The 10897-nt window shown below is 38.0% G+C and overlaps 1 long non-coding RNA gene across 1 annotated transcript in view; it reads left to right on the top strand.

Moving 5' to 3' along the window:
- The first annotated feature begins 8021 nt into the window (after positions 1-8021).
- The window catches only part of LOC109028251 (uncharacterized), a 58105-nt gene continuing 55229 nt past the window's right edge, over positions 8022-10897 (top strand). The window contains exon 1 of the long non-coding RNA XR_010130200.1: positions 8022-8125. This is a non-coding gene — a long non-coding RNA (uncharacterized lncRNA). The remainder of the gene's footprint in view (positions 8126-10897) is intronic.

Raw genomic sequence — 10897 nt, 5'->3', positions numbered from 1 at the left:
AGCTGTAAACATTCACTCCTAGACACTGCCCCACAACCTGCCCGTCTTTCTGCTTCCACTAGGGGTTTTGAGCAGTGGGGCGCTGAAGAAGTGAACCACACCCCCATCACATGCCCTGAGATGGGGACAAGGGAACTTTTTCTGTTTCAGTAGTTGAAGAGCACACAGAAGGGATCTACTTAGCAAGATCAAGGAAGGTTTCCGCAAGGAAGTGCGGACCGAGCTAAGATATGACGAAGGAACAGGAATTAAATACATAACAGAGTGTGAGGGAAGGAGGCAAGCATAAGGGTCAGGCTTCCAAAAAGGTCAGTTTGATTACAGGAGACGGAGCAAGAATCAGGGTTAAAGCAGAAGAGACTTCAAGGAAGGAAGGAGCCAGATCATGCAGATCTTTTACAAAAATCCGTGGTCACAAATTTTCACCCAGCTCTGTGAGTTAGACAATATTCTCACTTTGTAGAATAGCAAGATGAAGCTCAAAACTGAGAAACTGGCCTATGGTCACAGAGCCGGCAGGTGCTGGAGGCGGGGTTGGAATAAGATCTATCTACACACTTTAGGGAACTGATTGAATCTTCCAGTGTTTCACAATCTGACACTGATGCATTGTCCAATGGATGTTCCCTGTGGGTGACCCATTAGGGACAACTTTATTCCCTGGGCTAACTCTTTGCTCGCCTGTAAACTGTACCAAAGGGAGGATACCCTGCTGTGCTCTGCCAGATAAAAATTATGTCTGCTTCACCTATCAAAGCTGAATCCTTCCTTCCTTCGTTTTTTTATATAATTTTTAAAAAATTTTTATTATTATTATACTTTAAGTTTTAGGTGCACAATGTGCAGGTTTGTTACATATGTATACATGTGCCATGTTGGTGTGCTGCACCTACTAACTCGTCATTTAGCATTACCTTCCTTCCTTCCTTCCTTCCTTCCTTCCTTCCTTCCTTCCTTCCTTCCTTTCTCTCTCTCTTTCCTTTTCTTTCTTTCTTTCTTTCTTTCTTTCTTTCTTTCTTTCTTTCTTTCTTTCTTTTTCTTTCTTTTTTTTTTTTTAAGACAGAATCTCATTCTGTCACCCAGGCTGGAGTGCAGTGGCACAATCTTGGCTCACTGCAACCTCTTCCTCCCAGGTTCAAGGCTCTCGTGCCTCAGCCTCCTGAGTAGCTAGGACTGCAGGTGTGCACCACGTTGCCTGGCTAATTTTTTTTTTTTTGTATTTTTAGTAGAGACGGGGTTTTGCCATGTTGGCCAGGCTGGTCGTGAACTCCTGGCCTCAAGTGATCTGCCCACCTCAGCCTCCCAAACTTCTGGGATTACAGGCACGAGCCACTGCATCCAGTCTTGAATCCTTATTTCAAATAGTGTCTACTTTTCAGTTTTCTGATCAAAGTCATCAGTATTCAGAGCTTCGCTGGATTACTATGGTGCATATTTTTCCCCAGGAAATAATCAGTTACATTGTTCCATTCCCATAAGACCTTCTCTTGTTTATTGAGCAGGAATAGCAACATTGGATGTTTATTATGTACCAGGCATTCTGCTAAAGCATGTTATATATATATTATCTCAAGGCAACCTCAACCACCCAATGAGGTAGAGGTGTCCCATTATTCCCTTTTTACAAATGAGGAAATTGAGCATCACTGAGTTTAAGTGGTTTGCCTTAGTCACTCAGTTTATAAATGACAGAGGTAAGGTTTGAATCCAGAAGACCTGTCTGACTCCAAAGCTAAAGTTTTAATTTAATGTTTGAAAAATTCAACTTTAAAAAGAGAATTCGTATTTTAAAAGAATTCATGAAATAAGAACATTCCTGAAAAGGTTGCATGCCAGGATATACTGTAATTCAACAATAATTACATTGTTAAACAAGGAAGAGCTCATCATAAAAAGATTCTCTGTGGCTATGACACCGATTATGGATGCTTTAAGAAATCAGTAATTTCCTAAATTAAGATACAAAGTTTAAGATGCAGGGATAGTTCTTTAAACAAAAGTGGTTCACTTCTCAAAGATGAAGGATACATATATTTTGAGGCGGTGTATGGGGGGTTGGGGTGAGGAGACAGAAAGGGAAAGAGAGGAGTGAAATATTCTATCTAGGTAATCTTTAACAAAATTGCAAGTTTGTTTTCAAAGTTTACATGGTAAGAGGGTACGGTGGAAGAAAGACCTCATCATTAAGGCAGAGAACATCCATAGAGCAAGATCTTGTCTCTGTAGGGCTATATTTCTTCCTTTCTAAAAAAAAGAAAGGTTTTCCTTCACAGTGCATTTACGTCAAAATTCTAAAACCTCTCACATGAGCCTATCATATCAACCTTGTCAAGTCTCACTTGTTGAAATGAGTGGGATTTGAAAACTTCTGAGTGTGCTATTACATTTTCCATTTATGTTCAGGGAATATGGCTGTGTGAAAAGGAGGCCAAGAGTTGTGGGGGTGGTGGATTTGAGGGAGAGGCAACTCTAAATGAGTGAAACCAAATAGATTGATTGTTTCAGGTGGTGGAGGGTAGTCTCCAAGAAGGACTGGGCAAGGACTTTGAGAAGAAAATGCATTTTACTTTTTACATTTTTAACATTTATTGCCCTCACTAAACTACATGTTACATCAAATATCAGAGTTTAAATTAAAGAATCCAATGTTTCTTTGCTTCAAAACTGTAAACAATTTACAACTGATCTATTTATTCTCGATGAAATAACAATAGATACTTCTTTTTATTTTCTTCTTGTCTTTTTTAGAGCTCAAGAGACAAGGAAGCATCGTGTAGAAATTTGATATTTCCATTAAGATTTCTCAGCTTCTGGAAAACAAATCTGATATTTGTGTCAGGTTGGAGAAAATGCAATCCTAAACCTAACCTTAATTATATTTTAACCCTAACCCAAATTCTGTGTAATAGAGGGTACTAGGCAAGGGAATGACCAGATGTTTTTTAGAGAGGGCAGAAGTTGTTTACTGATGTTAGAAAATTCACGTAACTTGGGCAGGAGAGGTGGCTCACGCCTGTAATCCCAGCACTTTGGGAGGCTGAGGCTGGCGGATCACCTGAAGCCAAGAGTTCGAGAAAATTCATGTAACTATCCACTTCTACAATTCTTAGCATTTTTATTGCTATCATTATAAGTGAACATCTTTCAGGTTTACCAAAAAGCTTAGCCATTTTTTAATCAAAATTTAATTTGGTGAAGATGTTTTTTAAATAAGTAAACAAATTTCTGATTGATAGAGATCAAATGTTTTCCCCTAGTAGCCAGTAGAGGGAGCTGTTGGCATTTGATTTGGCATTATAACTCGACCTGGAAGTTCCCTTAATTAATTCAATGTTTGAAATCAAACCACAGTTTAAATGTAATGATATTAATATGCAAGAATAGACGTGTAAACGTGGAGATTTTCCATTCCCATTAAACTTTCTACACAACCACAGATTTCTGGTTCTTCTGTGGGCCCCTTTTAGAGAGCTTATGTTATAGAAATGTTGGCTGCTGTAAATTAAAGCTGCTCAGAATTGAGTTCATGTACCTAGGCAATGATTCAACATTTCTGAGACTGATTGCAAGTCAAGAAAGAAAGCAGCTTCTTCCTCCAGCTCATAAAAAAAGAAAGCAAAAAAAGATGTTTGACCTAGAATTATACTTGAAGTTTTCAAAAGAAAAATTGTATGTATTAGGTTGATAATAAGTTTGATTATCTCTAATCCAGGAGGAAGAATCCTCTGTAGTTAATGTTCTGGGTATATTTGATGCCGTCCTTGTGGTGAAATATAGCATATTGATTTTTCTTATATTCCCTTCACCCCAAGTTCATTTCCACAGCTATAGTTTAAAAAGCAGTTATTCACAGCCTAGTGTTTAAAATATACTTCTCCTTTTTGTAATAGATTTAAGCTAAAATGGATTATAAGTAATAACTTCCAAGCACTTCACCAAGTATTATCTTTATCTCAATAAACCTTAATATATAATGTACACATAAACTGCAGTTGTAACTATCTGCAGATAACCTAGCAGAGAGCTGGGGAAAGGATTACTCTGATAGTAGTACTTCTCAACCAGCCTCGGAATTCAGTTGTAAACCCCCTAGGTAAGAGAAAGTTCGAAGAGAGAGTTGGAAATAATCATTCTGATTCACTTAAATGTTTCCCCTCCCTAAGGTAAACATAAAAATAAACTATTGCATATTTAAATATATGATATTAAAGACATGAAATCTTACCAAACTTGAAATAGAAAATTACTCGAAAAGATAAAGCAGTGTTCTGTTTTGATACGGATTAACAGATGAACATTAAGCACTCTACCCGATCGTTACCGATAGATTTAAGAAGATTACTCCTTAAGGCTACACTGAAAGCATACTAGAAATAATAGGGTTAATTGTGTTCTGAGTACATAAAGAAGTGCCACTTTCTGGGGACAGTATGCCACATTGCAATTTGCAAACTAAATGCTAAACCAAAATCACTTCCCCTGTTCACAAAACATGTGGAGCTTCTTGGAAAGAAAAAAAAGGTGTTTTTTAACTGAGTGGGGACAGTGTTCTGTGCTATTTCCAGGAAGTGTGTATTTTCTCAAATCACTTATGCTTTTTAATGTGTTGGACCTGGTCTATATTTTGTGTTGATTTCTGGGCCTTCCAATCAAAATTAATTTTGCTATTCTTTCTGAGAGAACTTTTTAGAACGAAAAATGAACCTCTCATACAGTTGAAAGACAAGGACCAAAAGTGCTGTATTATACTTCTTGAATGGTTGAAATCTAGTTGGAACAAAACCCCCCAGCACTATTAAAAATATAATTTTAGGTGAAATTTCATTCCATATGAAGCATTAATTTTAATAGAGACTTATATATAAGCTCTCATTTGAATAATAATGTAAAATTAAATTTAAATTGTAAATAACGTCCAGATACTAGTTGTTTCCTGGCTCAAATTCTTTAGCACATATGGTGCTAGCATAAGCTTGTGCCTGTCTGCCTACTCTGGGTAATTTTGCATGCAAATAGTTTTAGTGCCTATGTTGAGGTGCTAAAACGTGTTTAGTACACTTGAAAATATTTGCATTGCAAAAGGAGAGCGAATCTCCTGAGGAAAATGAAATTGATATTTTGTATTAAGAGACCACTTTGGACACTGCGTGGTATTCTTCTAGGGAGAATTCTGTTTACAGTGCAGCTAGCATTTTTAATTGACCTTTAGAAAAGAAGGTCTGGCTTCAGCTTTGCCAGGTTTATAAACCGTTGGACCATCTTCTGGCAGCATTCACCACATTAATCAGTCAAGAGAGAAAGGGAAGGAAAGAATCTCCTTGCCTTGGCTGGACTGTAGTGTTTCATGCCTCAATTTGGTGGATTGGTAGGATAAATATGTTAATTATAATTAAAAGTTTCAGCTGGAATGTGCCTAACTAATTAGCTAACTAACTAACCAACTAACTAAGGAAAGGCTTTAGTACAGTGGAGCGGTGGTGGGTGCTGGGTGTGAGGCCCCACACACTCTTCCATTTGCCTCACTCCCATCTGCTGCATTTATGGGAACCAGTTCGTTAAGAGTCTGAATTGAATCCAAATAAAATGCATTTCTGATGCAAGCCCGATGACTGGTGCCATTCTCCACTGCATTATGTCAAATTAGAGTTTGTTTGGAAAAGAGGTTACAGGGATCCTACGTAAATGTCGCTTGCGCAGAACATCGATCAAATAAGAGTTATGCACAAATTTGCCATCTAATTCCTGTAAATAAATCAAGCACCCCCCTCCTTGATTTTGCTCCTATTCACCATGAGTGATTAAAAAATTAGCACTCCTAATAATAAATAAAATTGAAGAGGCAAGCTAGTAAGAGGTTTGTGGAACTTTTCTTATAACAGTTATTTCAAAGTTTTTAGATAATTTTATTACAAGAACCAGTTCAGGTGTAGTATATCCCTATAAAATGAAAGTAAGTTCAAGCCCTAAGAGAAACAGATGATACTAGGTCTACAAGAGGAATTCAAATGTGAGACCCCTCTGTCTGCAACTCCCTCCTCTGTCGAGAAATGATGCCAGATGGAATCCTGATAACTCCCATTGTTAAAGCAGCTCTATCGCTTTCAGCCCAAGCACCATGCAAGAGTTACTACTATAGATTCTTCTATTGGCTAAAACCTGCTGCAGGATCCAGATTTTTCTGCATATTTTACTCCTTCGTGCTTAATATTTTATTCTTTCATCCCTGCCACTTCTCACAGTGTGCAAGGTGCAGTATTTTGTGTCAATGAATAGCCAGAGACAGGTAGCAGGCAAGAGCCAAAAGGAACTCATTATGAATACAAACCAGTAAGCAGGAGCTGACTTACTGTGTTACTGAAACTTTGCTTGCAATCTAGTTCCTTTAAAACAATCTTAAAAAAAAAAAAAAAAGCCTCCGTTGTCTGTGGGATCCTAGCACATCAATCAATCCATTAAGTAAGTAAATAAGGCAATAACTAAGCAATAAATCATTTTGAATTTCACGCATGCACAAATCTTTTGATACATAAATGACAAGGTTTAGGTTCGGAGGCTACCACCTCTGTTCCAGTAGTTATCATACAAGATAAAGAGTTGTTTTTAAACTGTGGTGCATTGCTCATTCTGGTCCCCACATGATGGGGCTTCTTTCACCCCTTGGGTGGTGGTGTGTGTATGATGCACGGCCTGGGAGTTGTTTGTGTGTGTGTGTGGTGTGTAGGGGGGGCCATGCTGTTAGGGGGAAGCCTACCACACATTTCTGCCATCGCAGACGGTGGGCAAACAGCTGTTTCCACAGCTGAGACCACTGGAGCTGCTTGCGCTGCTCCAGTAACTCGAGAGCACACGGCTGGTCCCTGGATGGCACAGAGCACTGTGCCTGCAGCAAAGTGCCTGAGCTTTCCTGGGGCTGAGCGGGCGGGGTCTTTGCCACCAGACACAATAAGCATGTGAAATGGGGTTCATGAATTATTCATCCTTGGTGTCCTATGAAACAAAGAAATGATATGTTTGCTGGTAGATAACTGTGTTGTGGCATTTGTAAATCTTTCTGAATTTGGAGTTGATCATGTTTCTTGTGTTGGTGGGGAAATGTGTGTGTGTGCGTGTGCGTGCGTGTGTGTGCGTGTGTGTTTTTTCCTTAAAATAAAAATTTGGGAGTTCAACACAATAATCTTACAGCAAAGGTCTTCCATGAAATATTGAATGGATTATACTATTTTGGCTCATGATTTACAGATTTTAAAAATCTCATTCAGTGAAAAGGGATGTTAAAATGGTTTCACTGCAATAAACTACAGCAAGATACCAGGTTCTCAAGGAGATTATTTTTTTCCTTAGTAGGCATCCAGCCCACTTTTGCTAACGCAAGTTTCATTACTGTGGACTAGAGAACAGTGGTGCCTTCAGCATGACACTACAGCATCGGGAGGAATGCTTCTTCACTTTCACTAAAATATTAGTAAAAATGATACTTTGGCGAATTGAGCCCTAAATTGTTTTAGTGACAGTTAAATACCCACTAATTTAACACCAGTTAAACTGGCAATAAAATGACCCCCAACTGAGTTAAGCCACCATCCTATTCCTGCACAATAGCTCCAGCCCTAATGCCAGTGATCTATAAAGCCACTGGGTAGAGTTTATGCATTTGCATAACAAATATTTCTGGAGTGTTGTATAAAGTAGCTAGCTACTCAAACTTATCATAATTGTTATTTATAATTAGCATCTGCATATTCCTTTCATTTATTCTTTAATATCTCAAAGAAAAGAAAATGATTTAATAGTTCTTCATTATCTTTGAAACACAACCTGGTGAAACAAATCATGGTAATGTTCACTGTCATCTCTTCAATAATTATCTCAGGTCTGTCTTCCAGTAGTCACTCATGCTTTCTCCATCACACTTTTTTTTTGCAGTATCTCCTCGCAGTCTCCCTACCTTTCAGGTTCCCTGTGAAGTATTGTGTATCCATAAACCTCCCACAATCTGATATGTTTGGCAGAGAAAATCAGGGAAAAGGCACGTTGATTGTGCTGAAGGAAAAAAAACAAGCAAAAACAAAATATGGATCTGCCAATTACATGCTGGAGTGAAAATACAATTCCTTCTCGCTTTCAGGTGAGGGAGTTGGCAGGTGGGGTGTGAATTGGTAGGTAGTAGGACTTTCAGTAAAAAGAAGTGTAGCAAATGCTGTATGATGGGTGTTTTTTGGATTTTTTGTTGTTATTTGTTTCCTTAAGCCCCAATAGTGTACCAGAGAGTAGACTCAAGATATATATATGCACACACACACACACACCCGCAGGTAATGATTACCTGTCTTTACCTTGGACATGTAGGATTAATTAAGATTACAAATAAAATTATAGTAGGACATAAATTGCTTCTTACCTTTTGGAAAGAAAATAGATATCCAGTGGAGGTAAATGGTAACAATGTCCTGGAACCAATGAGATAATCATTAGGCATAGAAGTGACAACCTTAAGAGGAACAAAACAGAGACAGAGCCCTAAAGGACTTAGGCAGAGGTTAATGGAAATTTTCCTGATTTCTCATTCACTACTTGCATCACCTCTACTTCCTCCTTGTGTACTTTGTTTTAGTGTGAGACAGCCGAAGTGGCTAATAATATTTCCTCCCCTCAGCCAGGATGCTTTTTCAGCTTCAGTTGGTCATTGAAAGAGCCCATATTGCTATGATTTTCTGGAATATTATCACTTGGTCTTCCAAAATTTTGTTTTTAGTATATAGAAAAAAATACTTTATGGGAATAACAGGCAAATTCATGTTCCTAATTATGTATATTATTCCATTTATATATCTGAGAACTAGGGCTGGGCACGGTGGCTCACGCCTGCAATCTCAGCACTTTGGGAGGCTGAGGTGGGTGGATCACTTGGGTCAGGAGTTCGAGACCAGCCTGGGCAATGTGGTGAAACCCCGTCTCTACTAAAAATACAAAAATCAGCTGGGTGCGATGGCGGGCGCCTGTAATCCCAGCTACTTGGGAGGCTGAGGCATGAGAATCGCTTGAACCCAGGAGGCAGAAGTTACAGTGATCATGGCACTGCACTCCAGCCTGGGAGACAGAGTGAGACTCCATCTCAAAATAAATAAATAAAATAAAATAAAATAAAATAAATATGTGAGAACTACAAGGACATTTAAGTAAAAGGTATTTAAGGATATATGCTATAATAGCAATCAAAGAGAAGAATCAGCAGGAAATTAATCAACAATTTATAAAATTGATAGTCTATGTACAGTTAAGAAAACCCAGGATCTTTGGATCACAGACACTTGGATTTGAATCCTGTCTGTGCTACATTTGTGCTACAATGACATTTAACCTTCCTAAATATGTGTCCTTATCTGTAAAATGGGGACAGAAATACATAGAATATTTGTTAAAAATCAGAACTAGTGATCTAATATTTGTGAAGCATGCATGGTAATCTGTAACCCTCTAAAGACATTAAAATCACCTGGAGAGCTTTGAAAATCTGTTGATGCCCTGTTACCATCTCCGACCAATTACATTCAAGTCTCTGGGGAATGGACCTTGGCATTATAGTTTTTAAAACCTCCCCAGGTGATTCTAGTGTGCAACCAAGGATTTCAACAACCGGTGGAAAAGTCGAAAACTGAATGAACACTTAGTAAATATTTTCCAGCTTTCCTTGTCTATGTGGTATGAACATTAGCCTAATTAGGATGCAGATTTTTGTTACTCAAAAAAATTCTCAAGGTCAATTCAAATCTTCATGCTTTGAAGGTAAAGAAGATGAAACCAGGAGGTTAGTGGACTCTGGTCATATTGTTAATGGTGGCAATAAGACTGGGATCCCAGTATTCCTTTTAGAATTTCAGAGTTGTCCTTCCTAACACACTTTTAACAGGGAAAGAGTTCTCAGATGAGGCTAAGCTGATCTTTCCTTTTCAGCAGTATTTTTGGCAATGAGGATAAAACTAATGTCAGAAGCGAAGGATTAAATCTTTATCATCTTCATCTTGGCCTAGTAGCATTCAGTCATCGAAATTTTTGAGCAGAAAAAACAAATCTCAGCCCTGCTTCCACATGGAGGGCAATGCATATGTAGTGTGGCTTCTGAAATTTGGTATCTTAAGGCTTCTCCATCTCACTGAGGATTTCCTGTGCGATTGATATGGAAAATCTGAGTGATTTACCACAACACAGTTATGAGCCATCATACAGGTGCATTTAATTTTTAATTACTCTTAAAAATGTTTTTAATAATTAGTAGCAATAACCACTAATTGGCATATAAGCCATTCTTGCACCAGCAGGCAAACTGTAGGTTTACTTCAGCACACCCACACCCAATCAACTGAAAATTGCTTGAATGCTTATCTTATAATTACTGTGCTTAATGCTGTTTGCATTGTTTGGAAGCTTTTGTGATAAATTGATTTTTTTTTTTTTTTTTTTTTTACCTCTGAACCTGTAAATGAATGGCAAAGATTAGTCTTTTGCTCAGTGACATCTTGTTTACATTGAGTTGTTAGACACATTAAAGGGGAAAAATAATGGATTTTGTTTTTACATGCCAAGTGTATTTCCTCTGTTTATGCTATGGTTATATAGACCCCATATAGAAGTTGAAACTGCTCTTACTACCTGCATGTCTTGTGCCAACGCTATGCAGAATGGCACAATTACATTTTTAGGCCAACTATTAACCTCTACGCACCTTTGTACCTTCCACTTATTTTTCTGGGTAAAGGGCAATAATTTGAGAATGCCTCTATTTAAATAGAGGCCAACATAATTAAAGTTGTTTAGTTTATTCCTTGAGCATCAATAATTGATATATATGCATGCTAGTAATTGTGCTTTTGATCTGAAAGTGGCAGTCACAATTAAGCTC

The sequence above is a fragment of the Gorilla gorilla genome, chromosome 13 (assembly GCF_029281585.2).
Source record: "Gorilla gorilla gorilla isolate KB3781 chromosome 13, NHGRI_mGorGor1-v2.1_pri, whole genome shotgun sequence".
NCBI classification, from domain to species: domain Eukaryota; kingdom Metazoa; phylum Chordata; class Mammalia; order Primates; family Hominidae; genus Gorilla; species Gorilla gorilla.
The sequence above is the reverse complement of the archived record's forward strand: the minus strand, read 5'-3'. Positions and strand labels throughout refer to the sequence as shown.